General features: G+C 38.0%; 1 protein-coding gene across 2 annotated transcripts in view; it reads right to left on the bottom strand.

Annotated features, from left to right (window-relative positions):
* Positions 1-26,367, bottom strand: part of CERT1 (ceramide transporter 1) — a 140,988-nt gene that overhangs the window by 87,831 nt on the left and 26,790 nt on the right. The window lies entirely within an intron of this gene.

Below are 26,367 nucleotides of genomic sequence, written 5' to 3'. Positions count from 1 at the left end.
CTTGCTCTATTGCCCAGGTTGGAGTGCAATGGCATGAACATAGGCTCACTCCAGCCTTGAACTCCTGGGTTTAGGTGATCCTCATACCTCCCAACTGGGACTATTGGCACACACCACCATGCCCTGCTAATTTTTAAAATTTTTTAAAAATGTAGCCTTGCTGGCTGGGCGCGGTGGCTCATGCACGTAATCCTGGCACTTTGGAAGGCCAAGGCGGGTGGATCACGAGGTCAGGAGTTCAAGACCAGCCCGGCCAAGATGGTGAAATCCTGTCTCTACTAAAAATACCAAGATTAGCTGGGCGTGGTGGTGGGCACCTGTAATCCCAGCTACTTGGGAGGCTGAGGCAGAGAACTGCTTAAACCCGGGAGGCCGAGGTTTCGGTGAGCTGAGATCGCACCACTGCTCTCCAGCCTGGGTGACAGAGCAAGACATCCGTCTCAAAAAAAAAAAAAAAAAAATGGAGCCTTGCTATGTTGCTCAGGCTGGTCTCGAACTCCTGGCCTTAATCCTCCCACCTTGGCTTCTCATGTTGCTGAGGTTACAGGCACAAGCTATTGTGCCACGCTAAAAGCATATATATTTCTTAAGGCCAAAATAAGTTTTAGAGTAGACATTTACTACTTTTTTCTTACTCCATTATTCAAAAGTAAATGCCCATTAATAATTTTATTTCATTAAATATTCTTGATATCTCATTTATCAAATCTTATGAAATTTAACAAAGCAAGATAAAAATGTTAACATTTCCCTTTAAGTATCTAAAATTAACTTCTAGGCTTTTACATGTCTTTGATAGTAACAACCAGGAGCAGTTCCAGCTAAAGGAAAAAATAAAATGAATATTACGTAAGATCTACACGAGCTATCTAGAGAAAACTCTGCATTAAGGTGTAAACATTTAGTGAAAATGTCAACTTTTTGATTCAGTGCTCTTGACTCAAGAATATAAAAAATGAGTGTTTTACATCCTTGTTTTTAATCTCAATAAATGAATTAAATTATGACAGGAATACATCACATTTACCACCTCTTTTTCCACCAGATACAGTAGAGACAGTCAGTCAATATCCTCTCCTGAAAAGATTCTTAACCTTGGAGGGAGAAGAATCTGCTCTGGGGAACACAACAGTGAACTTATTTGCTCAACAGAATTTACATCTTGTACTCCTCCCAGGGTTTATTGTTTATTCTCTCCCTCCCTTAACAACATCCACCTTTTATCTCATCAGTTTATTTAGCAAAAAGAATATAAACTAACTCTACCATTTTCTTTAGGCTATGAAACAACTTGATTAAGATAAGAAATCATGGTTCTGACTGATTAAAGGATTCAAGTTAAATGTCCTGAATCAGTATGTGCTGGACAATAATAAGCCTACAGTGAGAAGTAGAGTGTGCTAGAAAGAAGCAAAAGGGAAAAACAATGCATATCCTGCTTCAGTAATTATAAATACAGAAAGACATAAGCGATAACGTCCAACATTCATAAATAATGATCATAAATTTAACTGAATTCTAAACATCCAGGCATCTTAAGAATCAAGTCTAATTACTGAGAATAGCTTCTTGGAGGAAATGAAACATACATATGCTATGTAAAGCAGGAGTCCCCAAACTCTGGGTCACAAATCCGTGCCAGTCCATGGGCTGTTAGTAACTGGGCCGCACAGCAGGCAGTAAGCAGCAGGCAAGCAAGCATTACCACCTGAGCTCTGCCTCCTGTCAGATCAGCAGCGGCATTAGATCCTCATAGGAGCATGAACGCTACAATGAATGTGTATACAAAGGATCTAGGTTGTTCGCTCCTTATGAGAATCTAATGGTTGATGATCTGAGGTGGAAGAGTTTCATCCCAAAGCCATCCCCCATCACCCACTCCATGGAAAAATTGTCTTCCATGAAACTGGTCCCTGGTGCCAAAAAGATTGGGAAATGCTGATCTAAAGAACCAAATAAAGTAAAGCAGATGATCAGTCTATTGCTGTAAGTACCCCAGGAGTTTTAAACTTTTACTCCATGATAACTCCCATTATATTTCCAGCCAGTATTTCTTAAAATGTTTTACATTTTGTATTGTGTTAAATATCCTTATTAAAGCTTTAGAAAAATAAAAGAACATATAACTCATAATTCACCATTTTCTCTGGCAAACACCTTCCTATGCAGACAAGGGAACCATTTCTACCATCTATGATCTGAAGCATAGGTGGCACAGAAGAGAAAAGCATGAATTGTAAGTGGTATAGAAAGTCTGTGAATAACACAAAAGTTTTACATCTCAACAAAGTGAAAAAAAAAAAAAAAATGAGAGAAGATGAGTCTACAGGGCAAAGGAAATGACAGATTTGGTTAAGAGGATGTATTATGCAATGAAGCTCACATCACTATATTATACACACATATGTGCCCCAAACTTATAACAGATTGTTTTATTCAGTAACAATCAATCCTGTCTTTATTAAAAATTTTGATATTTTGCTCATTATACAGTAATTTAGTCCTTTTAAAAAATATTGCAATAAAATATTTATCTTGATTATTGAGTTTTTTCTTGCTTCCTTAAATTTTGTGATTGAGGTAAGTCCCTCACCGGTCTCATCCTCCTTGTCTTGGTGCTGAGAAGTAATTATAAGAAAGAAACAAATGTAGGATAGAGGCCAAAATCAGATGGAAAACATTGAGAGGTGATAAATATAAGATATGATCTAAGGCAGCAGTCCACAAACTTTTTGGCACCAGGGATCAGTTTCATGGAAGACAGTTTTTCCAAAGACAGGTTGCGGGGAATGGTTCCGGGATGAAACTGTTCCACCTTGATCATCAGGCATTAGATTCTCATAAGGAGCGTGCAACCTAGATCCCTTGCATACATAGTTCACGATAGGGTTCACGCTCCTATGAGAATCTAATGCTGCTGCTGATCTGACAGGAGGCAGAGCTCAGGAGGTAATGTCGGCTTGTCTGCCACTCACCTCCTGGTGTGTGGCCTGGTTCCTAACAGGCCATGGACTGGTACTGGTCTGTGGCCTGGGGTTTGGGGACCCCTGATCTAAAGGAAAAAAGACTAAAAAGTTTAAAGAAGGATTAAGGTGACAAGTGATGAAAAGAGGGCTGATGGAGCTAAGTTAAAAAAAACAAAAAACAAAGTTAAAAACATGGGAAACAACAACAAAAAGCCAGGTTTAAAAAGTCATGGATGGCTCACGCCTGTAATCCCAGCACTTTGGGAGGCTGAGGTGGGTGGATCGCGAGGTCAGGAGATCGAGACCATCTTGTCCAACACGGTGAAACCCCGTCTCTACTAAAAATACAAAAATTAGCTGGGTGTGGTGGCGCGTGCCTGTAGTCCCAGCTACGCAGGAGGCTGAGGCAGGAGAATCGCTTGAACCCGGGAGGTGGAGGTTGCAGTGAGCCAAGATGGCGCCACTGCACTCCAGCCTGGTGATAGAGCAAGACTCCATCTCAAAAAAAAAAAAAAAAAAAAAAAGTCATGGACATGTTAAACAGATTTGAGAAAAGCACAAAATGAAAGAAATATAATAATGTAGATTATCAAAGGAGATAAAGCAAATACTTTAGCTGGTGTTTTCAAACATGAAAATATAACACACGTAACAGAAAGACACACTATGCCCAGGAAAAACAGACACAGAAAGATCAATACAAATATATATTCTGTAAAGTTAATTAATTTCAAGAATAAAGGAAATGCTATAGGACACTGTTTCTCAAGGTTTTTGCATTACCACACCCTCTACCCCACAATTAAATACTGAGGATAAGATTTTTGTCCATTAGAATTTTTGGGGGCCATAAACCATTGTTTTATCTAAGATTTCACCCCTCCTCAAGAACCAAGTATCACCACCACTAAGAATGCATGCTACAGGAAAAAGACATCTATAAAAAGGTGGGTTCCATATTTTCTCATGTCAACATTCACTGTTAAGGACAAAAAAATTTCAAAAGGTGAATAAATCCATGGCACTTATATCCACTCCCTACCAAAATAACCTTATAGGAACAAAAGAGACATAAATGTCCAAAAGAAAAAGAAAAAACTTATCACCAAAATTCACAGTTGGAATGCGGTAAATGACTTAACAGGTGTTACCAAAACACCAGGGGTTTGGTCCAGGTCCTGCTGCTCACAGCACAGCAAGCCAATCACTGAGACAATAATTACTGCCAGGGAAGAAGGCTTTATAGGGTGCTAAAGTTGAGATGGGAGGTCAGTCTCAAATCTATCTTCCTGACTAACTAAAATCAGGGGTCTACAGAGGAGGGAAGAAATATAACCATGTGTGGAAACATAAGAATCAGGGAGGGGTAAGGAAAAGGAGTTGCTCAACAGGAAGCAAGTGGTTGGTTAGGCACTTATGGCAGGTAAGAGTTCTGGCATCTCATTGTCCAGATGCAGTGATCTGGTAAGTTTTCAGTTCTTTGATATTACCTGGGAGGCCTGATGGTTGGCTTCCTGAGAAAGGAATTCAGATAAGACAAATGTAACTTTCTCAAGTTTCACGACTGGGAGGGTCAAGTGCTAGGTTTACGCAAAAGAAACTATAAACATCAGTTCTATGCGAAAACTGGACCAGTTTCACAGGCTTGAGAAAACTGAAAATTAAAAATCTACAAGGGAAAAGAACAAAAAAGAATCAAGCCAATTTGCACATAACATTGGAGAAGTAAAGGAACTGGAGGCATCAGGTAGCATTAGAGGTTAAGGCATGGATGGAGCTGAGACCGAACTGATTGAGTCATTAAAAGGTGCAACTAGACCCCTGAAACCCCACATGCCCATACCTCCATATAGTAACATTAGAGTCCCCACTCTCCACTCTCTGGACAGACTAAATCAGACATTCTTACAGAGAATAGGGTACAGGGTGCTATGGAGGATGGGGGTGAAGGGAAGCAGATAAAGAAAAGTCTTCATATTTAAGGCCTCTTTCCCCTTCTTGGCACTCAGAAGGCTAGGGCCCAAACTTGCTATGTTGCCCAGGGTGGTCTGGTAAAGACACATAAGCAGTGTTTTTTTTGTTTTGTTTTGTTTTGGACACAGTGTCGCACTTTGTGACCTAGGCTGGAGTGGTGCAATCTTGGCTCACTGCAACCTCTGCCTCCTGGGCTCACATGATCCTCCCACCTCAGCCTCTGGAGTAGCTGAGACCACAGATGCATGCCACTACGCCTGGATAATTTTTGTATTTTTTGTAGAAACAAGGTCTTGCCATGTTGCCGAGGCCCTGGTCTCGAGCTCCTGGACTCACACAACCCATCTGCCTCGACCTCCCAAAGTGCTGGGACTACAGGCGTGAGCCACCGCACGTGGCCCAGAGTTTTATACTCAGAATTTTAGGTTCTCTTTCTCATGCACTGTAATTTAGTATTATCTCCTTACTATCTAGGTTCTTTTGCCTGGTTCCTACACCTAAAATGATGGCAGGTTTTCTTTAACGGAGTTTTAGCTCTCTCACATCTCTGCCATGATGGACAGTGACTGAGATCATGGTTCAGACTGCTCTCAGTCAGGTGCACACATGCATGGTTCAGGAGTCAACCAGAGACTTGAAGTTTATATATACAATTTTGAGATTCCTTCCTCTAGCTCTCTCCTTTTTCAAGTTTTCAACTTGCTTTCTAATAGCCCTGGTTAAAGCAAGTAACTTTCCCAGGTTCTACCAGTCAGAAAAATGGTGGGCTGATTTTTCTGTTAGAGTTACAGACATTTAGCACCACCATCACAATAGAGATTTGACCCTATTCTACCCTGACAGTAGGATATCTGATAATTTCCAAATATCCTGCCAAACACTTGTGAAGGCTAAAGACTTAAAATTGTCTAAGTCTAGCATCTCTTTTTTGTTTTTACAAATAAACACAAAATATTAGAATTTCTTTACTCAACAAGACAGTTAAATAAATCCTATTAGGTTCAAACAAGATGAATCAATCAGTGCTCTAAATTGTAAGCCACAGAAATTGATTCTTGCTCACTCAAGAAGGAATTCATTTAGAAGGTATTAGGCAGTTCATATTGCTAAGAAATACAAAGAACTGAGATCAGAAAATGGAAAGGCACCAAGGTAGACTAGGCAACAAAAACCCCTGCTGGGATTGCACCACAGGTGCCATTTGTATGGACAGGACTGCCTCCACTTCTGGACCTTGTAAGCCACTACTGGCACTGCTTCTACTGGAAACTGCATGCTCCTGCTGCCAGCACTATCAGAAGAAAAACTTCCTGTCTCTTGATTCTCTATATTGGTCCTGTTATAGAATCAAAGTAAGGTTGGAGAGGAAAACAAGGAAAAGGGGGGGTAGAGAAGGACAGCGCAACAGTCTGATAGGTTAGGCCTAATTCATATGCCCATATGCTGACTAAGGGGAGTTAACAAGATAGGAGATTGTAGGATAGAGGAAGCAATTAAGTATCTGGTCTTTACAGATCATTTGAAGGAGACCTTCCACTCACATAGTGGGGAATTCCTCAAAAGAAAAAAGGATTTTGATGATAAGAATGCCACTTAACAATCTATTATCTCTCTTAAATCCACCCTTCTATATACTGGTTTGTGCTACCGGAACTGGGATGCTGCAAACTATATTCCTCCTCTGCCAGCCCCCTTTTATTAGGTTCTGTCAATGTAGGACATTAGATAAGGATTAGAAGCCAGGAACAAGATAGAAGGAACTTGCACCTTGCTGTCTGCATACTGTTTCCATCAGCATCTGCCCAGCAAAAGCCCTTAGCCCGGGCAGTGGCAGTCAGTTCAACTCAAAAGGTTCTTTTAAAACTCCCTGGATCAGCTTCATCTAGATACCTCAGAGGTGCCAGTACCAGCTACGCATGGGCCACTTCTTAGTTGTATGAAGTGTCGCTCCACAACATTTCCTTTACAGATTAGTGGGATATTAGAGTATAAGATACATGAGCTATAATCCCCCTTCTAGCTGTCTGAGACCCAGCTGCACAAAGCACTTCCTTTAAGCTTCAGAGATAAGAATAGCAGATAAAGAGCAACCCTCTCCAGCTGAGCCTCAACTCTTCAGAGATCCTTTCTCTAAGTTCCGGAAGTACTCATTAGCTAGGTGGCCCTTTCAGCTCAGAGGTTCATTAAGCCTCATTCCAGGAGGGTCCTAAGGTAATGATACGAACACCAGCAGGCAGCAACTTTTCTTCTGAGTCCACCTCTGCAGGACTATCCCATCCCTCGATACTTACAGGTTCTGATAACCCAAACCACTTCCCTTTGTTCTTGTAGTCTAAGAATTAGAAGCTAGTCCTTGCAATTATCACTTCTGTATTACCTCAATGTTTTTCTTTTATTCTTTCACTTCTCCCACAACTGTTGGAACAATTTCCTATATTAAACACTTTCTGCTAAAATACCTAATGTGGTTTCTGGTTCCAGGTGATCCTCTTTATTGAATGCTGAGCATAAAATTCAGAAAACTAATGTCCACACAAAAACATACAGAAAAATATTCATAAAAGCTTTATTTCTAACAGCCCCAAACTGGAAACAACCCAAATGTCCTTCAACTGGTGAATGCCTAAATCGTGGTATAGAGATGGAATACTACTCAGCAATAAAAAGGAACCAATTTTTGATACATTCAACAACTTAGTGGATTCTCAAGGAAATTAGGCTGAGTGAAATAAGCCAATCTCAAAAAGCTATATACTGTATGATTCCACTTTTATAAAATCCTCAAGATAATAAAATTATAAGACTGCAGAACAGCTTAGTGGTTTCCAGTGGTTAGGGATTAGAGAGTAGAATGAAGGGAGAAAGTTGTAACTATAAAGAGGTAGCATAAGAAGCTGGACGTGGTAGCTCACGCCTGTAATCCTAGCACTTTGGGAGGCTGAGGCGGGCAGATAGCTTGAGCTCAGGGTTCAAGACTAGCCTGGTCAACACGGCGAAACCCCATCTCTACCAAAAATACAAAAATTAGCTGGGCATGGTGGTGCATGCCTGTAGTCCCAGCTACTTGGGAGGCTGAGTCCAGAGGATCACTTGAACCAGAGAGGCAGAGGCTGCAGTGAGCCAAGATTGTGCCATAGCACTCCAGAAGTGAGACTGTCTGCAAAAAAAAAAAAAAAAAAAAAAAAAGGTAGCATAAGAAATCTCTGGGGCGATAAAACAGTTCTGTAATTTGATTGTGATGATTGTTACAAGAACCTAAGTGATAAAATTGCATAGAACTACACAGATGCACAGATGAGTATATGTAAAACTGGTAAAATATAAATTAAGGTGAGTTGTACCAATGCTAATTTCCTGTTTTTGATATTTTACTATAGCTATGTAAAATCAGACCATAGATGGAAACCAGATGAATAAATGGAACCCATCTACTCTATTTTTACAAGATTTTAAGAATGTACAATTACTTCAAAATTTTACAAAAGTTTTTTTAAGTGAAAAACATAAAAATTGAACAAAATGCAAAAAGTGGTTGGCCCTTAGTGTTAGAATTACAACTGGTTTTCTTCTTTAGAAATTTTTGTATTTGGTAAGAGTTTGATAATGGATAGACATTACTTTTGTAATGAAACAAATTAATGTTATAAGAAGGCAGAGCCAGATGGAGAAAGAGGACTCTCCAGCGATCATCCCCCTGTAGAAACATCATTTTGAATAACTATCCATGCATGAACACATCTTCAAAAGAGCTAAGAAAACCAAGTGAAAGTTCACAATACCTGTTTATGGCATATTAATAAGAAAATACCCATTGAAGAGGGTAGACAGGATAATTTTACGGTATCTGTGTCATACCTCCCACAATTCTAGTCAGCAGAATGCAGAGGTATCTCCTCCGCTTGGGGAAAAAGAGAGAAGTGTAGGACTTTCCCTTGGTCCCTAATACTGGGCCTGCCACAGTAAAAATCCAGTGCCAGGCAGACCCCTCATGGTAACTGAATCCAGGTTGGTATCTGTGAACTGAATCTCCTCACCTATCCCAGTGACAGGTGGTAAACTGTAGCCCTCACAAAATGGACTCAATCTCTGGCTCCCATCACTGCTGGATGATGACAGCAGCCTCAGGTTTCAGTCAAGCCTCAGTAACAGGCCTCATGATTTTCAGATGCACCCCAGAGCTGTGCCAGCCGTGGTAACAACAGATTCTAGTCTATCGTTATACTGACCATGGTAATTCTGGGTATAGAAAGCCTAAGGCTGTAACAGTTGCAACAGTCATGGGCTTAGAGATCACACCAGATGACCTGCCCAGGATCTAACAACAGGCTTACTGATAAAGAGCCAGATAAAGCCAGGCTGCAAACATTCCAATAAGTACCTATTTCTTCAACACGCAGATATAGATGCACAACAGGAAGGATCAAGAACAATCAGGGAAACATGACCTTATCAAATAGACAAAATAAACTTCCAATGACAAACCCAAAAGAGATGGAGATGTCTCAAAAGTCTAACAAAGAATTCAAATAGCTATTTTAAGGAAGCTCAATGAACTTCAAGAAAATACACAGAAACATTGAACAAAATGAGGAAAATAGCAAATGACCAGAATGAGAAAATTAATGGATTGAAATAATAATTAAAAGAAAATCAAACAGAAATACTGGAGCTGAAACATACAATGAATAAAATGAAAAATGCAATAAAGAACATCAATAGCAAAATCAAAGAAGCAAAAGAATCTGTGAACTTGAAGGCAGGTTATTTGAAAATATATGGTCAGGAAAAAAAGAAGTAAGATTGAAAAGGAATAAAAGAAAGCTTACGGAATTTATGAGATAGCATTAAAAGCAAATTTTTGAGTCATAAGAGTTCAAGAGGGAGTAGAGAAAGGCAAACAGGTAGAAAGGTTATTCAAAGAATAAGAACAGAAAACTTTGAAAACCTGGATTCAAAATTTGGTAAAGAATATGCAATAATGATGTAAATTGTAACATCAAAAATTCAGAACATTGAGCGACAGTGTAGTAAAAAGAGTTTATTTTTAGGTTGTTATCAGTTTAAAATAATTATTTTTTTGTAAACCTTATGGTAATCACAAAGCAAAAACCTGCAATAAATACAAAAAATAAATATAAAGCAAGGAATCAAATGTACTATTAGAGATAATCACTTAGCCACAATGACAGTAAGAATGGAAAACAATTAGGAAACCAGTGGCAGCAGTTAAGTCCTTACCTATCAATACATAAATACCTTAAATATAAATGGATTAAATTCTCCAATCAAAAGACACAGAGTGACTGGTTGGATTTTTAAAAAGACCCATCTACATATTGCCTATAAGGGACTCATTTCAACATATACATACTGAAAGTAAAGAGATTTAAAAAGATATTCTATGCAACTAGACACCAAAAGACAGCAGGAATAGCTATACTTCTATCAGATGAAATAGACTTTAAAAGTCAAAAACTGTAAAAAAGAGACAAAGGTTATTATATATCGATAATTCAGCAAGAGGATATCACAATTATAATATGCATCCAACATTGAAACACCTAAATATATAAAGCATACATTAACAGATCTGGAGAGAAAGACTACCACACACAATAATAGTAGGGAAATTCAACACCTCACTTGCAGCAATGGACGGATCATCTAGAGAGAAAATTAACAAGAAAACATCAGAATTAAACTATACTCTGGACCAAATGGGCCTAACACATATATACAGAATATTTCAGTTGCAGAATATATTATTCTTCTTAACTACACATGGGACATTCCTCACAATAGATATGTTAGACCACAAAACAAATCTTAACAAATTTAAGAAAACTGAAATAATATAGAGTATCTTTTCTGACCATAATGGTATAAAACTAGAAGTCAATAAAAGGAGGAGCTTTGGAAAATTCACACATACATGGAAATTAAACATCACGATCAAGTGATGCAATGACCCAACAATGGTTCAACACAAACAAATCAGTAAATGTGGTACATCACATTAACAGAATTGACGGACAAAAACCCTATGATCAATAGATGCAGAAAAAGCACTGGACAAAATTCAACTCCTTTCATAAAAGCACTCAACGAATTAGTTATAGAGGAAATGTACCTCAACACACTAAAGGCCATATGCAACAACTCACAGCTAATACACTGAACAGGGAAAAGTTGAGTTTTTCCTCCAAGATCCTGAACAAGACAAGAATACCGACTCTTGCAACTTCTATTCAGCATAGTACTAGAAGTCCTAGCCAGAACAATTAAGCAAAACAAAGAAATAAGTTAAATTGTCCCTGTCTGCAGATTACATGACCCTTATATATAGAAAACCCTAAAGACTCCACCAAAATACTATCAGAACTAATAAATAAATTCAGAAAACTTGCAGGGAACAAAATCAACATAAAAAAATCACTACTGTTTCTATACACTAACAGTGAACTATCTGGGGAAAAAAAAAAGAAAATAATCCCATTTAGAATAGCTACAAAAAGAAAATAAAATACTTAGGAATAAATTTAACCAAGGAAGTGAAAGATCTCTACACTGAAAACTGTAAAACATTCAAGAAAGAAATAGAAGACAAAAATAAATGGAATGACATCCCATGTTGATGAATTAGAAGAATTTATACAGTCTTGTGTCACTTAGCAGTGGGGATATGTTCTGAGAAATATGCTGTTTGGTGATTTCGTCAGCTATACATATCCAGATGGTACAGCCTACTACTCCTACTACTCACCTAAGCTATACAGTATAGCTTATTGCTTCCAAGCTACAAACCTGGATGGCATGTTACTCTACTGAATACTGTAGACAATTATTATACAAGGGTAACTATTTGTGTATCTAAAAATAGAAATGGTTATACATTAAGCTGTGGTCTTATGATGGCTACAACATCATTAGGTGATAGAAAATTTTCAGCCCCATTATGACCTTACTGGATTACTGGCTTAGAAGTGGTATGCTGGGCAGACGTGGTGGCTCATGCCTGTAATCCCAGCATTTTGGGAGGCTGAGGCAGGCGGATCACGAGGTCAAGAGATTGAGACCATCCTGGTCAACATGGTGAAACCCCACTTCTACTGAAAATAAAAATATTAGCTGGGCATGGTGGCGCACGCCTGTAGTCCCAGCTACTCGGGAGGCTGAGGTAGGAGAATTGCTTGAACCTGAGAGGCAGAGGTTGCAGTGAGCCGAGATTGCGCCGCTGCACTCCAGCCTTGTGACAGAGTGAGACTTGGTCTAAAAAAAAAAAAAAAAAAAAAAAAAAAGAAGTGGTATGCTGATGACTGAAACATCACTGTGTGACACATGACTGTACTGTTAAAATGTCTACACTACCCAAAGCAATCTACAGATTCAATGCAATCCTTCTTAAGATACCAATGACATTTTTCATAAAAACAGAAAAGGTAATCCTAAAATTCATGTGGAACCACAAAAGACCCCAAATAGCCAAAGGAATCTTGAGCAAGAACAATGCTGGAGGGGATCACACTACCTGACTTCAAAATATACTACACAAAACTATAGGAATCAAATCAACAGGTAACTAGCATAAAAATAGACACACAGACCATTATAATAGAATAGAGCCCAGAAATAAATCCGTGCATTTACAACCAACTAATTTTTGACAGAGATGTGAAAAACACACAATGGGGAAAGGACAAATATAAGACCTAAAACTATGAAACTAGTAGAACAAAGCACAGGAGCAATGCTCCATGACGTTGATCTGGCAAGAATTTTTTGAATGAAACCTCAAAAGCATAGGCAACAAAATAAAAAATAGATGAGATTTCAACAAACTAAAAAGCTTCTGTACAGCAAAAGAAGCAATCAACAAAGTGAAGAGAAAACCCACAGAATGGGAGAAAATATCTGCAAACTCTGTATATGATAAGGGATTAATATCTGAAAGATATCAGGAACCCAACTCAATAACAAGAAAACCCAATTAAAAAAATGCACAAACACCTGAACAAACGTTTCTCAGAAGAAAACATATAAATTGTCAACAGGTATATGAAAAAATGCTCAATGTCATAAATCATCAGGCAAATACAAATGAAAACCATAATGAGATATTATCTCCTGTTGGAATGGCTATTAGCAAAAAGACAAAACAGAGTTAAGTGTTGGCAAGAGTGTGGAGAAAAGGGAATCCTCCTACACTTGTTGGTAATGTGAATTAGTAGAGCCACTAAGGAAAACACCATGGTGGTTCCTCGAAAAATTAAAAATAGTACCACCATATAATTCAGTAATGCCACTCCTCGGTATATATGTAAAGTAAATAAAATCAATATGTCGAAGAGACATCTGTACTTCCTACTTTTATTATAGCTATTCACAACTGCCAAGATATGGAATCAACCTCAATGTCCACTAACAGATGACTGGATAAAGAAAATATAGTATATGAACACAATGGAATACTATGCAGCCATTTTTTTGTTGTTGTTTTTTTAAGACACAGGGTCTTGTTCTGTTGCCCAGGCTGGAGAGCAGTGGCATGATCATAGCTCACTGCAACCTTGAACTCTTGGGGTGAAGTGATCCTCTGCCCCACCTTCCTCAGTAGCTAGGACTAGAGACACATTCTACCATGCCTAGCTCCTTCTTTAAATTTTTTTGTAGCGACAGGGTCTTGCTATGCTATGCTGCTCAAGCTGTCTTTGAAGTCCTGGCTTCAAGTGATCCTCCTGTCTGGACCTCCCAAAGTGCTGGAATTATAGACATGAGCCACCAAATCTGACTGATTCAGGAATTTAAAAGAAGAAAATACTGTCATTTTTGACAATATGAATGAATTTGGAGGGCATTAAATGAAACAAGCCTGGCACAGACATACAACGCATTATTTCCCTCATATGTAGAATCTTAGAAAAGTTGATCTCATGGAAGTATAGAGTAGAATGGTAGTTACCAGAGTCTGGAGTGTTTAGCAGGTGAGGAGGGTTAGGGAGATGTTGGTTAAAGGACACATACTTAAGGTTAGATAGGAGGATTAAGTTTAAGAGACAAATTGTACAACATGGTGACTATAGTTAATGAGTACATACTATGTTCTTGAAAAATGCTGAGAGTGGATGCTCAGTATTCTCACTGCAAAAATGGTAACTATGTGAGGTAATATATTTGTTAGCTAGACTTAACCATTTCTCAATGTATATATACTTCAAAAAAGCACGTTGTATACAATAAATACATGTTACATGTCAACTTTTAAAATTAAATTTTTTTAAATGTAAAAAAAAAATGTTACTTTAAAATAAAAGAGCTGGCTGTCAATCTTAATCATTGTTATGAAGGAAGAGAAAGACCCTCTCATATTATTTTATACTCAGTACCTGTTCTAAGAAAAAACAACAAGGAAGTAAAACCAAAGACAGGCAGCTCAGTGCCAGGCCCAAAACTGGACCTGGGCCTGCCTGGCCTAAACCCAGTAGTTAAAAAGCAACTCATAACTTAAAAACTGATGTTATTCATAGATTCCAGACATTGTATAGAAGAACACTGTGAAACTCCCTGACCTTCTCTGTTTCTCTCTGACCACCAGTGCATGCAGCCCGGTCACATACACCCTGCTTGCTCAAATCAGTCACGACCCTTTCATGTGAAATCTTTAGTGTTGTGAGCCCTTAAAAGGGACAGAAATTGTGCACTGGAAGAGCTCGGATTTTGAGGCAGTAGCTTGCTGATGCTCCCAGCTGAATAAAGCCCTTCCTTCTATAATTCGGTGTCTGAGTTTTGTCTGCGGTTCGTCCTGCTGCAGTTATAGTTTGGTGAAATAAAGTTGTAATGAAAATACCTGACAGTAGAACCCACAGCTTAATCAAGTAGAAGAGCTGTTCTCTTAGTACATCACAAAAGTCAGTTAAAAATAAATGATTTTAGGCACTAATCCAATCTGAAGAATAATGAATTTAGCCTTACTAATAATGAATTTAGCCTGCCCAGTGGATGATTGTCTCATGTAGTCTATTAGACTCCCTCTACTAGAGAGACAGTCTCTTTAACAAATAGTGTTAGGAAAAACAGATATCCACATGCAGAAGAATGAAATTAAATGCTTACTTCTCACCATATGCAAAATTCAATTGAAAGTGAATTAAAATCTGAAATATAAGACCTAAAACTATGAAACTAGTAGAAGAAAGCTCCTATGCCTTCTTCTACTAGAGGGAGTCTAATAATCTAATAGACTACATGAGTCTAATAATCTCATGTAGTCTATTTGAGGGAGCCTAATAGACTACATGAGATTATCATCCACTGGGCAGGCTAATGACACAATGAGGACTGAGGTGTTAATGGAGGCCAACTAGCTATATCCAGTACCTAACATACATGGTATGATCCTGGGAAAATACCCACAGTCCAAGGCATGTAAACAAAGTTTTGCAAATCTAGAAACTACATCTTGTCAGTGCCCCAGACATAGAGAGACTCTTAAGTCTAACCTACGATGCTTCTAAGAGATTTAGGAATGTATCAATGAACATACCATACTGACAATTTAATGATTTATAGCAAAGAACAAATGCCATGATAACCAGACATTTCAATTTTCTGGTAAATGTGCTCCTTTTAAGAATCCTATCCAGAAAAATCAAATATAAAAGTTTCAGCATGGGATCAAAATAAAGAGAGTGAAAAGACTTTTAGTGACCAGTAGCACCAAATTTAGTGTAATGTTTTCCCAATTTTCGTTTTAAGTGATAGAACCCTGTGCTGCTGCCCCACCTTCCCAAATCTTAACTTTAATACTTACATATTTTTAAAATGTATGGGAATGGGGAAGGAAGAAGAGCCCTACCATTTTCTTTCCCCTCAAGATCATTGTCACTCTCACCAAATGGCTCCTGAGGCATTTTCACAAAACAGGGTGAATACCACGATTAACATATCCTTTGAAAATTACACTGTTCCTGGGGTCCCTTTTCTTAAAACTTGCCAAAGGTCTGTTCTTTTAGATACTTGTTTTCCTGCTTGGGGCTTAATATTAGGCTTTTTTTTTCTTTTTCAACAATTACCAATTTAGCTTTCCTTGGAATCAGTATATTCATATACAGAACTTGCTTATGTTACTTTCCAGCCTATCAAAGATCAGAGATGGTATATAAACTTTTGTAACCTTAGGCAATTTAAACTCTCTGAAGTTCCAATTCCTTATCTACGAATGTGGGGGTAATAATAAAACTTATTTCACTGGATTTTTGAGAGGACAGAATGTGATAATCCACATTTTGTATGTGCAAATAGTGAAAGCATTTTAAGCGATCTTTAGAATAGTAAAAGCACTCAAATGTCAGCTATATACTTTAAAAAACCTATTTTTTATTCAATAAAAAATCAAGTTTTAAAAAACACTAATTTAGTTTTGAAACAATACAAGCTTCTCTAAAACATCTGTCTATCAATTCATAGGGATTATTTATTTAACATAAAAACACAAACAAAGGTGGACAAAAGAAACATGTTTTAGATAATCTGGCAGCATAAAACATTTTAAGTTGTAGATGAATTAAATGGTGAGTTAAAGAGGTTGTTTTCTTGATTCCAATTTGTAACACTGGGCTTCAGATAACCGTATCCCAACTCTGTTAGGATATAAGAAGAGCATAGGAATCGTGATTTTTTTTGCACCTATCACTATCTATTACCATGTGTTTAGTATATATAACAGATTGATTATTAAAAGGAAAACCAAATCATGTCACTCCTCTGTTCAAAGTCCTTCAATGCTCTCCATGACAAATTCTATACCCCTGACTTAACCTCAGAGCCGCTCTTTCCTCTTCCTAGAATACTCTCCTCCAAATATATTCATTGTTTAGCTTCCTTAAGGTTTTGACTCAAGTGAATCCCTTCCTTTGGCCACCTTATCTAAAATTTTAACCTCTAACTCCCACCTATTCACACATGCTTCTTATCCGATTTAAAGGCTTGAAAATAAGAAACTAGAGCAAAGGTAGTTAGGTAATCAAAATGATAACTTGTTGGATATATCAAAACCATCAGAACTGGATAGTAAAATACTTCTGCTAGTCAGGGAACTCCCTCAAACAACACTGGAGACAGCGAAAAATACTTCGGTTTTTCTTTTCCATGCATAATGCCCTTCCTTGGAGGCAAAACTGATGCCTTGTTCTGTGTAACTATGGAAAAGCCTGCACAACACATTCAAAAGTCAAGGGGAAAAAATACTTTGTACTCTGAGATGGGGGAAAAAAAAATCCAGTCATCTCATTAGTTTTAAAGTCCCCCAAATTCCCAAATTAACAAAACCTTGAGCTGTTCCTTTAACTACTGACTCCCTATGTCCTTGACTTCTGCAAAGGTGTTATCTGAAGATACATGATAACTTTTGCAGATATGATAATCATATGCAAAGTATGAAAAACTGTTGTTTTTCCTACTATGTAGAGATTAGATGGTAACTTTGGAATCTTATTTTCCCCCCTTTAAAACTGACAGCATTTTTATTTGGAGAGTTGGTTCTTCTGAAGTCTGTATTCTCTTGTAAACCATCTTTGTAAGTAAATTTCTAAATGTCTTGGCCTCATTTTGATACTGCTTATTGGCTCTCCCCTTACTTGGCTTTCTCTCATCCATAACATCAAGGGTACAGCTGGGCTGAAGACAGGGCAGGTTGAAAGTCTGTATGTGACACAGTAATAGTCTTTTTTTTTTTTTTTTTAGATAAAATACGGTAAAATTGGTTAGGTTTTCTACTCTCTCAGTTGTGTTTCCATGAAACTACATCCCAGTTCATGAAAGACATGAACTATGATACTATCAAAATCTCCTCTAGCTCAGTCTTTAAAATCTCTTAGTGTTATTTCTAAAAATTTCTGGGGGTTTGTAACTGCCTTATTGCTTACCCTCATGTCCCGACCATAATGATATATAGCACAAATAAGTTCATAGAAGGTCACTTCAATGAGAGTAAAGGTCTAGTAAGATGTAAAAAAAAAAAAAAAACAAAAAACAAAACCAACCAAACAAACGACAACAACAAAAAGCCTAATATGATACCTACTCCATGGAATATTATCCAGCTATTTTAATAAGCAAGTTTGTATACATAAAAAAAATCACATCAAGGATTAACAGTAACTACCTCTAAACTATATGAGTAGAGCTAATTGTTTTCATTTGCTTACCTGTATTTTCCATAAATCATACATAATACTTTTGTTAAAGGAAAAAAAGTTCATTTAAAAATACGTAAGACCTGTGGGTAAATATGGTGGCAGATTGATATATTCACCTTGACTTAACAAACCCCACTTAAAAGATAAAAAAAGGCATTAAACTAGAAATAAGAAGATTAGAAGGAAGAGGCCGGGCACAGTGACTCATGCCTGTAATCCCAGCACTTTGGGAGGCTGAAGCGGGCAGATCACCTGAGGTCAGGAGTTCGAGACCAGCCTGACCAACACGGCAAAACCCCGTCCCTACTAAAAATAGAAAAATTAGCCAGGTGTGGTGGTGCAGCACCTGTAATCCCAGCTTCTTGGGAGGCTGAGACAGGAGAATTGCTTGAACCCTGAGAGCGGAGGTTGCAGTCAGCCAAGATCGTGCTGCTGCATTCCAGCCTGGGTGACAGAGCAAGACTCTGCCTCTAAAAAAAAAACAAAAGAAAAGAGGAAAAAGCACAACAAAAAAAGAGAATTCAATCAAATTTTAGATATCTGAAAGCAAATGAGCACATTAAGATGTCACAGGTGACTAGGGAAATCTAAGTGTGCAGTGAGGGAGGACAGGATAAGATGTAATCTTATTAGTGTCAAAGAACCACAGAAAGAATAAAAAGAATGAGAATCAGCAACTTCAAACACTAGATTCCTCTGAAGCTATAAACAGAAGAACTGATTAAAAGTAAGAAGCAATTAGTCTGCTTAGACGCCATCCCTAAAAATAACCAAATTACCCTTCTAGTCTTCTACTAGAGGTTTTCTATTTGGATATGTTGAATTGAAAGAACCCCTAAAGTAAGCACTATCAAAGAAAGCTGAGGAAAAGGGTTCAAAACAGAAAGATCAAGGCAAAGCCCATATTGAGTAGTGAAACTCTCACTCCCTACCCCCTCTCTGATACTATTTCTCCATCCAAAGCAAGCAAGGCTCCTCAGAGAAATGGTCCAGGACTGGGGCAAGGGAGGTATAAGATAAGATGAATCCGGAAAATCTTGAGCTTGAAAGTAAGTACTTAAAAAAAAAAAAAAAAAGCCACACAGGTATGCCAAAAGGACCAAGAAATCAGCTCGAAGGTGCTTCCATTAGCCAAATCTAGGACAATTTTGATCATCAAAATATATAAGTACAGTAATGGATTATAACACATTCAATATTAAGCAGAAACAGGTAAGTCCCCTATGTTATTAAATGGGACAAAAAAAAAGACTGTGTTTTGTTGAGTTTTTAATAGCAATATGCTAGCTGATAAACTCTGCAATGTTTGCAGCATTAAAAAAATCACTACTTCACAAACATTATTAAACTAAGATTGAGTGGGGCAGGCATCATAAATAATTGCTAAATTAGAGAAAAGGATGATGAGGGAATAAGATTTTTACAGTCTGTTATTTTTTTTTAACTTTTATTTTAGGTTCGGGGGTACATGTGAAGGTTTGTTACACAGGTGAACTCTTACCATAGGGGTTTGTTGTACAGATTGTTTTATCACCCAGGTATTAAACCCAGTACCCAACGGTTATCTATTCTGCTCCTCTCCCTCCTCTCACCCTCTACCCTCAAGTAGACCCCAGAGTCCATTGTTCCCTTCTTTGTGTTAATGAGTTCCCACCAGTTAGTTCCCACTTATAAGTGAGAGCATGTGGTACTGTTCCTGCATTACTATGCTAAGGATAATAGTCTCCAGCTTCATCCACGTTCCTGCGAAAGACGTGATCTCAACTCTTTTTTATGGCTGCATAGTATTCCATGGTGTCTATGTACCACATTTTCTTTATCTAATCTGTCATTGATGGACATTTAGGTTGACTCCATGTCTTTTTTTTTTTTTTTATTGTGAACAGTGCTGCAATGAACATTCGAGTGCATGTGTCTTTATGGCAGAAGGATTTTTTTTTTTTTTTTTTTTTTTTTTTTGAGACGGAGTCTCGCTCTGTCACCCAGGCTGGAGTGCAGTGGCGCGATCTCGGCTCACTGGCAGAAGGATTTATATTCCTCTGGGTATATATATTCAGTAATGGAATTGCTGGGTTGAATGGTAGTTTTGCTTTTAGCTCTGTGAGGAATCGCCATACTGCTTTCCACAATGGTTGAACTAATTTATGCTCCCACCAACAGTATGTAAGTGTTACCTTTTCTCTGCAACCTCACCAGCATCTGTTGTTTTTTGACTTTTTAATGATAGCCATTCTGACAGGTGTGAGATGGTATCTTATTGTTTACACAGTCTTAACGTATATTCCCTGGACCTTACCTTCTAGTTTCAAGGAGATACAGAAATTACAAAGCAGAAAAACTAGACAACCCCTTGGCCCTTTGCTGGATTCTTGAAGTTACTGTCAAATGAGGGACCACTATCTATGTCTCTGATGTGACACCCTGAGAAAAACACTACATCATTTACATAATATTCTGAACCTAGGTACTTAACAGGAGTTACCTACATTATTCTTGCAACTTTTCTCTGTGAAATGATTTCAAAATAAAAAGTTAAAAAACAAAAATGATACTTAAAAATACACCATTGGTCAACTCTATTCTTCCTTCCCTCACAAAAGTCCTCTGTAGAAGCTAGCTGCTTAATCTCTCCTTATATCTCATTGTTAAGGAGAGCCAAAGCTCATCAGACATTTGAAGAAAACCTCTAATAATAAAATCACAGACTAAACACAAGGGGGAAAAATGGAATTCTGAAGCAACAGTCAATAATGCAAGAATCAAACGATAAACTCACACGCATACATGCCCTACGTAATACATGCATACGTGTGCATGCATACACATAACTCCAACTGGGCCCTCTTGCCTGGTCTCTAGACTTTTTTACTCAGTTGCTCTCTCTATTAATCTTCTCATAATGCCTAACAGGCTTCTCAATATAATCCAAAATTGATCATCTGATTTGCCTTCCTCAACTTCTCCTGAAGGCTTCCACATTTCTGTAAATGGTAACAATACAGTTGCTTTGACCTGAATAATCTGATTTCTCATTTCTCTCACACTCCATAGGAATTCATAAGCAAATCTGCAAATCTTGTCAGTTTTGCCTTCAAAAGAAATCCAGAATCCAAGTGCTTTTCGTAATCTCTACCACTGTAACTCTGGTCCAAGCCACCAATATCTCTCATCTGGATTACCTGCAACAGCCTTCAAAGGCTGCCTGATTCTATTTTCCTGCTTCCATCCCTGCCTCCTACAATCTATTCTTAACGCAGCAGACCAAGTGATCCTGTTGCAAGGATCAAATCGCTCCTCTGCTCAAACCTCCAGTAACTTCCCATCTCACTCAGCATTAAAGTCAAAGTCCTTATGGATGATCCACAAGGCTCTCCACAATGAGGCCTCACTACCACTTTGCTTTCCCCATGTTTCCTCTGCTCCAGTCATATTGGCCTTCTTTAACTAGCTTTGGTTGTCCTTTACAGCTGCTGTTCCTTCTTACCTGGTCACCACTTCTTCTAAATGGCATGACTCATTTCTCTCCCACCTTCAGACTACTTCTCAAATTCCCCATTTCACTCACTATAAAAACTGCCCCAATACACACACAGTTTTACATCTCTGAAATAAGGATATATCCTACAAATGATACAAATTTGAATAGTTACTATAGTATATCATTATACGGTGCACCTTAAATTTAGTGGCATCAAACTAATTAAAATATGGTAATACTTTGCCAGAGAAACCTTCCCAGTCCACCCTACAATAAAAGATGTTAAAATAACAAAAGCTACTTAATAAAAATGTGCTTAACAGCCTAAGAGGAACAGACTCCCAGACAAAGTCAGTCTGAGTAACTATATCATCCCCAAATGTAAAATATCTTAAACAATTTGTTTTCTGTTTGTAAATCTTAACTGCAAATTTTTCAGGAAAATATATAGGAAAGCTAATTATAACTATTAATTTTTCATTTCCAGTTCTTTCATATAACATTGACTTGATGTATCTGCTTGATTAGTTTAACTCTTCAATTCTGAGAATCTCTAAATAAAATAAAACTCTGTCTTTAATTTTTGCTCTCAAAGGCACAGACACTGACAATATTACTGTGATTTTTGGCTACAATGATAATGAAAGAAAATGCTAATTTTGTGGTTATATATGTGTGGGGAAAAGAAAGAGAGATGCTGTTAATCTGTGACCCTACCCCCAACCTTGTCCTTGCAAGAGACATGTGCTGTGGTGACTTAAGGTTAAAAGGATTTTGGGCGGTGCAGAATGTGCTTTGTTAAACAAGTGCCTAAAGGCTGCTTATGGTTAAAGGTCATCACCATTCTCTTAAATCTAGAGAAAAAGAAAAACATTTGTCTCCTGCCCGTCCCTGGGCGATGGAACATCTCCAGGTAAAACCCTTTGTGTGCTTTGTTTACTGAGTAAGGAGAAAACCGCCTTTAGGAATAAGGTGGGGCTTGCTGGAGCAATACTGCTAAAAGGTTTATGGAGATGTTCGCATATGCATCTCAAGGCACAGCATTTTCTTTTAAACTTATTGATGTTACAAGGATTTTTTGTTCATATGTCTTACTGCTGATTTCCTCCCTACAATGATCCTATTGTCCAGTCACTCCCTTATCTTTTTGATGGTAAAGATAATTATCAATAAATACTAAGGGAACTCAGAGGCCGGGGCCGGTGTAGGTCCTCTGTAAGCACAGCACTGGTCCCCTGGGCCCCGCTTTTCCTTCTCTACACTTTGTCTCTGTGTCTTATTCCTTTTCTCAAGTCTTTCGTCCCACCTAACGAGAAGCACCCACAGGTGTGGAGGGGCAGGCCACCCCTTCATATATGATCTCTCCTCTTGTAAGAATCACAATCTAGTAAGACTGGCATACAAAATAATGGGATGTCAGAGATCCCAAAATACATTTTTACAATGTTACTGGAATGTTACAGGACCTTACTAGAACTGATCTGATTATAATTACTTGATAAAAACATATTTTAATGACCTTAACTTAGCTTCTAAAACCACTTCTTTCCTGGGATAGAGCGCCAGATGGGCTCTTGGGGTCCCAAATTCCAGGCCTTGGCTCCTGGATGCCATTTCTAGACCAGCCCTGGGCCATAAGGGAGCTCACTACCCTAAAAGGAGAGACCCAGGCCTTGCAGCATTCACAAGATGACTAAAGAGCCCTTAGACCTTGAGTGAACATTGGCAGTACCCAGGCAGTACTCATTACAGGCCTGGGGTGGTGGATGACACAGGAAGACACTCTTATCACGAGGAAACGTAAGAGAAGAGTGGGAAGGACTTGTGGCTTGGGTGCCAGTTCAGCTCCAGTAAAATAGAGCACCAAGTAGACACCTAAGGATTCTGACTCCAGGCCCTGGCCCAGGGGGTAGCTTGCCACCCTAAAGGGAAGGACATAAGCCTGGCTAAATTTGTCACCTACTGACTGACACCTACTGGAGAGCCTTTAGGCCTTGAGTAAACATCAGCAGTAGTCAGACAGTAGTCACTGTGGGCCTTGGGCAAGACCCAGTGCTGTGGTGGCTGTGGGTCTGACCCAGCATAGTCCCAGTGATAGTGGCCACTGTGGTGCTTGTGTCACCTTTACCCCAGCTCCAGGCAGCTCAATGCAAAGAAACTCCATTTAGGGGAAAGGGTAGAGAATAAGAATTTCTGCCTGGTAATCCAGGGAATTCTCTTGGATTTTACCCAAGATCAGCAAGGCAGTTCTACTTGTGAGTCTGCAAGAGTCACAGCATTACTAGGCTTGGGGTGCCACCTAATGCAGATACCGCTATAGCAACTAGGGACTTTGATCACAACAGTCAGTTCCCATTGAACACTTGGAAAACCTTTCTACGAAGAATGGGTACAAGGAAGCCCAAACTGCGAAGACTATAATAAATACCTAACTTTTCAATGACCAGAAATCAATGAACATCCATAGCATTAAGAACATTCAGGAAAACATGACCTCACCAAACAAACTAAGTAAGGCACCAGTGATAAATCCCAGAATGACAGAGATATGTGCCCTTTAAGATACGGTATTCAAAATAGCTATTTTGAGTTAGCTCAGTGAAGCTGAAGATAAACAGAGAAGAAATGCAGACTCCTATCTGAATTTAACCAACTGTACAAATTTAATGAAATCAAGTAGAAATTCTAGAGCTGAAAAATCCAATTGATAAAATGAAATATACACCAGGGTCTCTCAACAGCGTAATTAATTATGCAGAAGATACAATGAGTAAGCTTGAAGACAGGCTATTCGAAAATATAGTCAGAGGAGATAAGAAAAAAAGAAGAATGTAGCAAGCCTACAAAATCTACAAAATACCCTTAAAAGGGCAACTCTAAGAGTCACTGGCCTTAAAGAGAAAATAGAGGGTGAGGTGACAGTAGAAAGTTTATTCAAAGTGGTAACAACAGAGAAATTAACAAACACAGAGAAAGAGATCAATATGAACATATAAGAAGGTTACAGAACATCAAGAAGATTTAACCCAAATAAGTCTACATCAAGGCATTAAGATTAAGCATAAAGATCCTAAAAGTAGCAAGAGAAAAGAAACAACATAAAATGGAGTTCCAATACATCTGGCAGAAGACTTCTCAGTAGAAACGTTATAGAACATGAAATAAAGTGCTGAAAAAAACTTTTATCTTAGAATAGTATATCCAGCAAAAATATCCTTCAAACATGATGGAAAAATAAAGACTTTCACAGAAAAACAAAAGCTGGGGGACTTCAACACTAGACCTGTCTTGTAAGAGCTGCTAAAGGGAGTTCTTCAGTCTGGGGGGAAAAAAAGGACATTAACGAGCAATAAGAAATCATCTGAAGTTACAAAAATCACTAATAATATGTACACAATCACAGAATATATAACACCTTAATTGTGGTGTGTAAACTACTCATATCTTGAGTAGTAAGACTAAAAGATGAACTTACAAAAAATGATAACTACATCAACTTTTGAAGACAGACAGTATAACATATAAAGAGAAACAATAAAAAGTTTAAAAGTGGGGGATGATAAAATTATAGTTTTTATGAATTCTCTCTTTGTTTCTTAGTTTGTTTCTTTTTGTAACCAGTGCTAAGTTATCATGAGTCTAAAATAATGGCTTGTTATTTGAAAGCCTCATGGTAACATCGAATCTACAACAGACAAAACCTACAACAGACAAAAAGCAAGAAATTAAAACATACCACCAGAGAGAATCACCTGCACATGAACACACACACAAAAAAAAAAAACAGGAAAGAAACAAAAAAAAGAAGACCACAAAATAACCAGAAAACAAGTAATAAAATGGCAGGAGTAAATCCCTGCTTATTAATAATATGAATGTATATAGACTAAATGCTCCAATCAAAAGACAGAGTGATTGAATGGATTAAAAAATTAAAAAAGCAAGACCCAATGATCTGTTGCCTACAAGAAATACACGTCATCTATAAAGACATAGACTGAAAATAAAAGAATGGAAAAAGATATTCCATGCCAATGGAAAGCAACAAATAGCAGGCTTAGCTATACTTAGACAACATTTCAAGACAAAACCAACAAGAAATAAGAAGGTCGTTAAGGTCGTTATATAATGACAAAGGGGTTAATTCAGAAGGATATAATAATAGTAAATATATATGCAACACTAGACCACCCAGATATATAAAGCAAATATTAACAGAACTAAAGAGAGAGACAGACCATAATACAATAGCTGGAGACTTCAACACCCCACTTTCAGCACTGGACAGATCATTCAAACAGAAAATTAAGAAACATCAGACTTAATCTATACTATAGACCAAATGGACCTAAAAGATATTCACAGATCACGTTATACAACAGTTGCAGAGGACACATTCTCCTCAGCACATGGATCATTCTCAAGGATAGACCATATGTTAGGCCACAAAATAAATCAAAAAATTCAAAATAACTGAAATCATATCAAGTACCTTCTCTGACCACAATGCAATAATACTACAATTCAATAACAAGAGAAACTTGGAACTAAATGACACGCTCCAGAATCACCAGTTTGGGCCAACGAAAAAATTAAGAAGAAAATTAAACAATTTTTTTGAAACAAATCAAAGAGGAAATAAAACATACAAAAACATACATGGGAGGTCGGGAGTGGTGTCTCACACCAGTAATCCTAACATTTTGGGAGACCAATGCAGGAGGACTGCTTGAAGGCAGGAGTTCAAGATGAGCCT

Source organism: Symphalangus syndactylus, chromosome 18, assembly GCF_028878055.3.
Source record: "Symphalangus syndactylus isolate Jambi chromosome 18, NHGRI_mSymSyn1-v2.1_pri, whole genome shotgun sequence".
Classification (NCBI taxonomy): domain Eukaryota; kingdom Metazoa; phylum Chordata; class Mammalia; order Primates; family Hylobatidae; genus Symphalangus; species Symphalangus syndactylus.
Note: the sequence above shows the minus strand (reverse complement) of the source record. Positions and strands in the feature narration are given on the sequence as shown.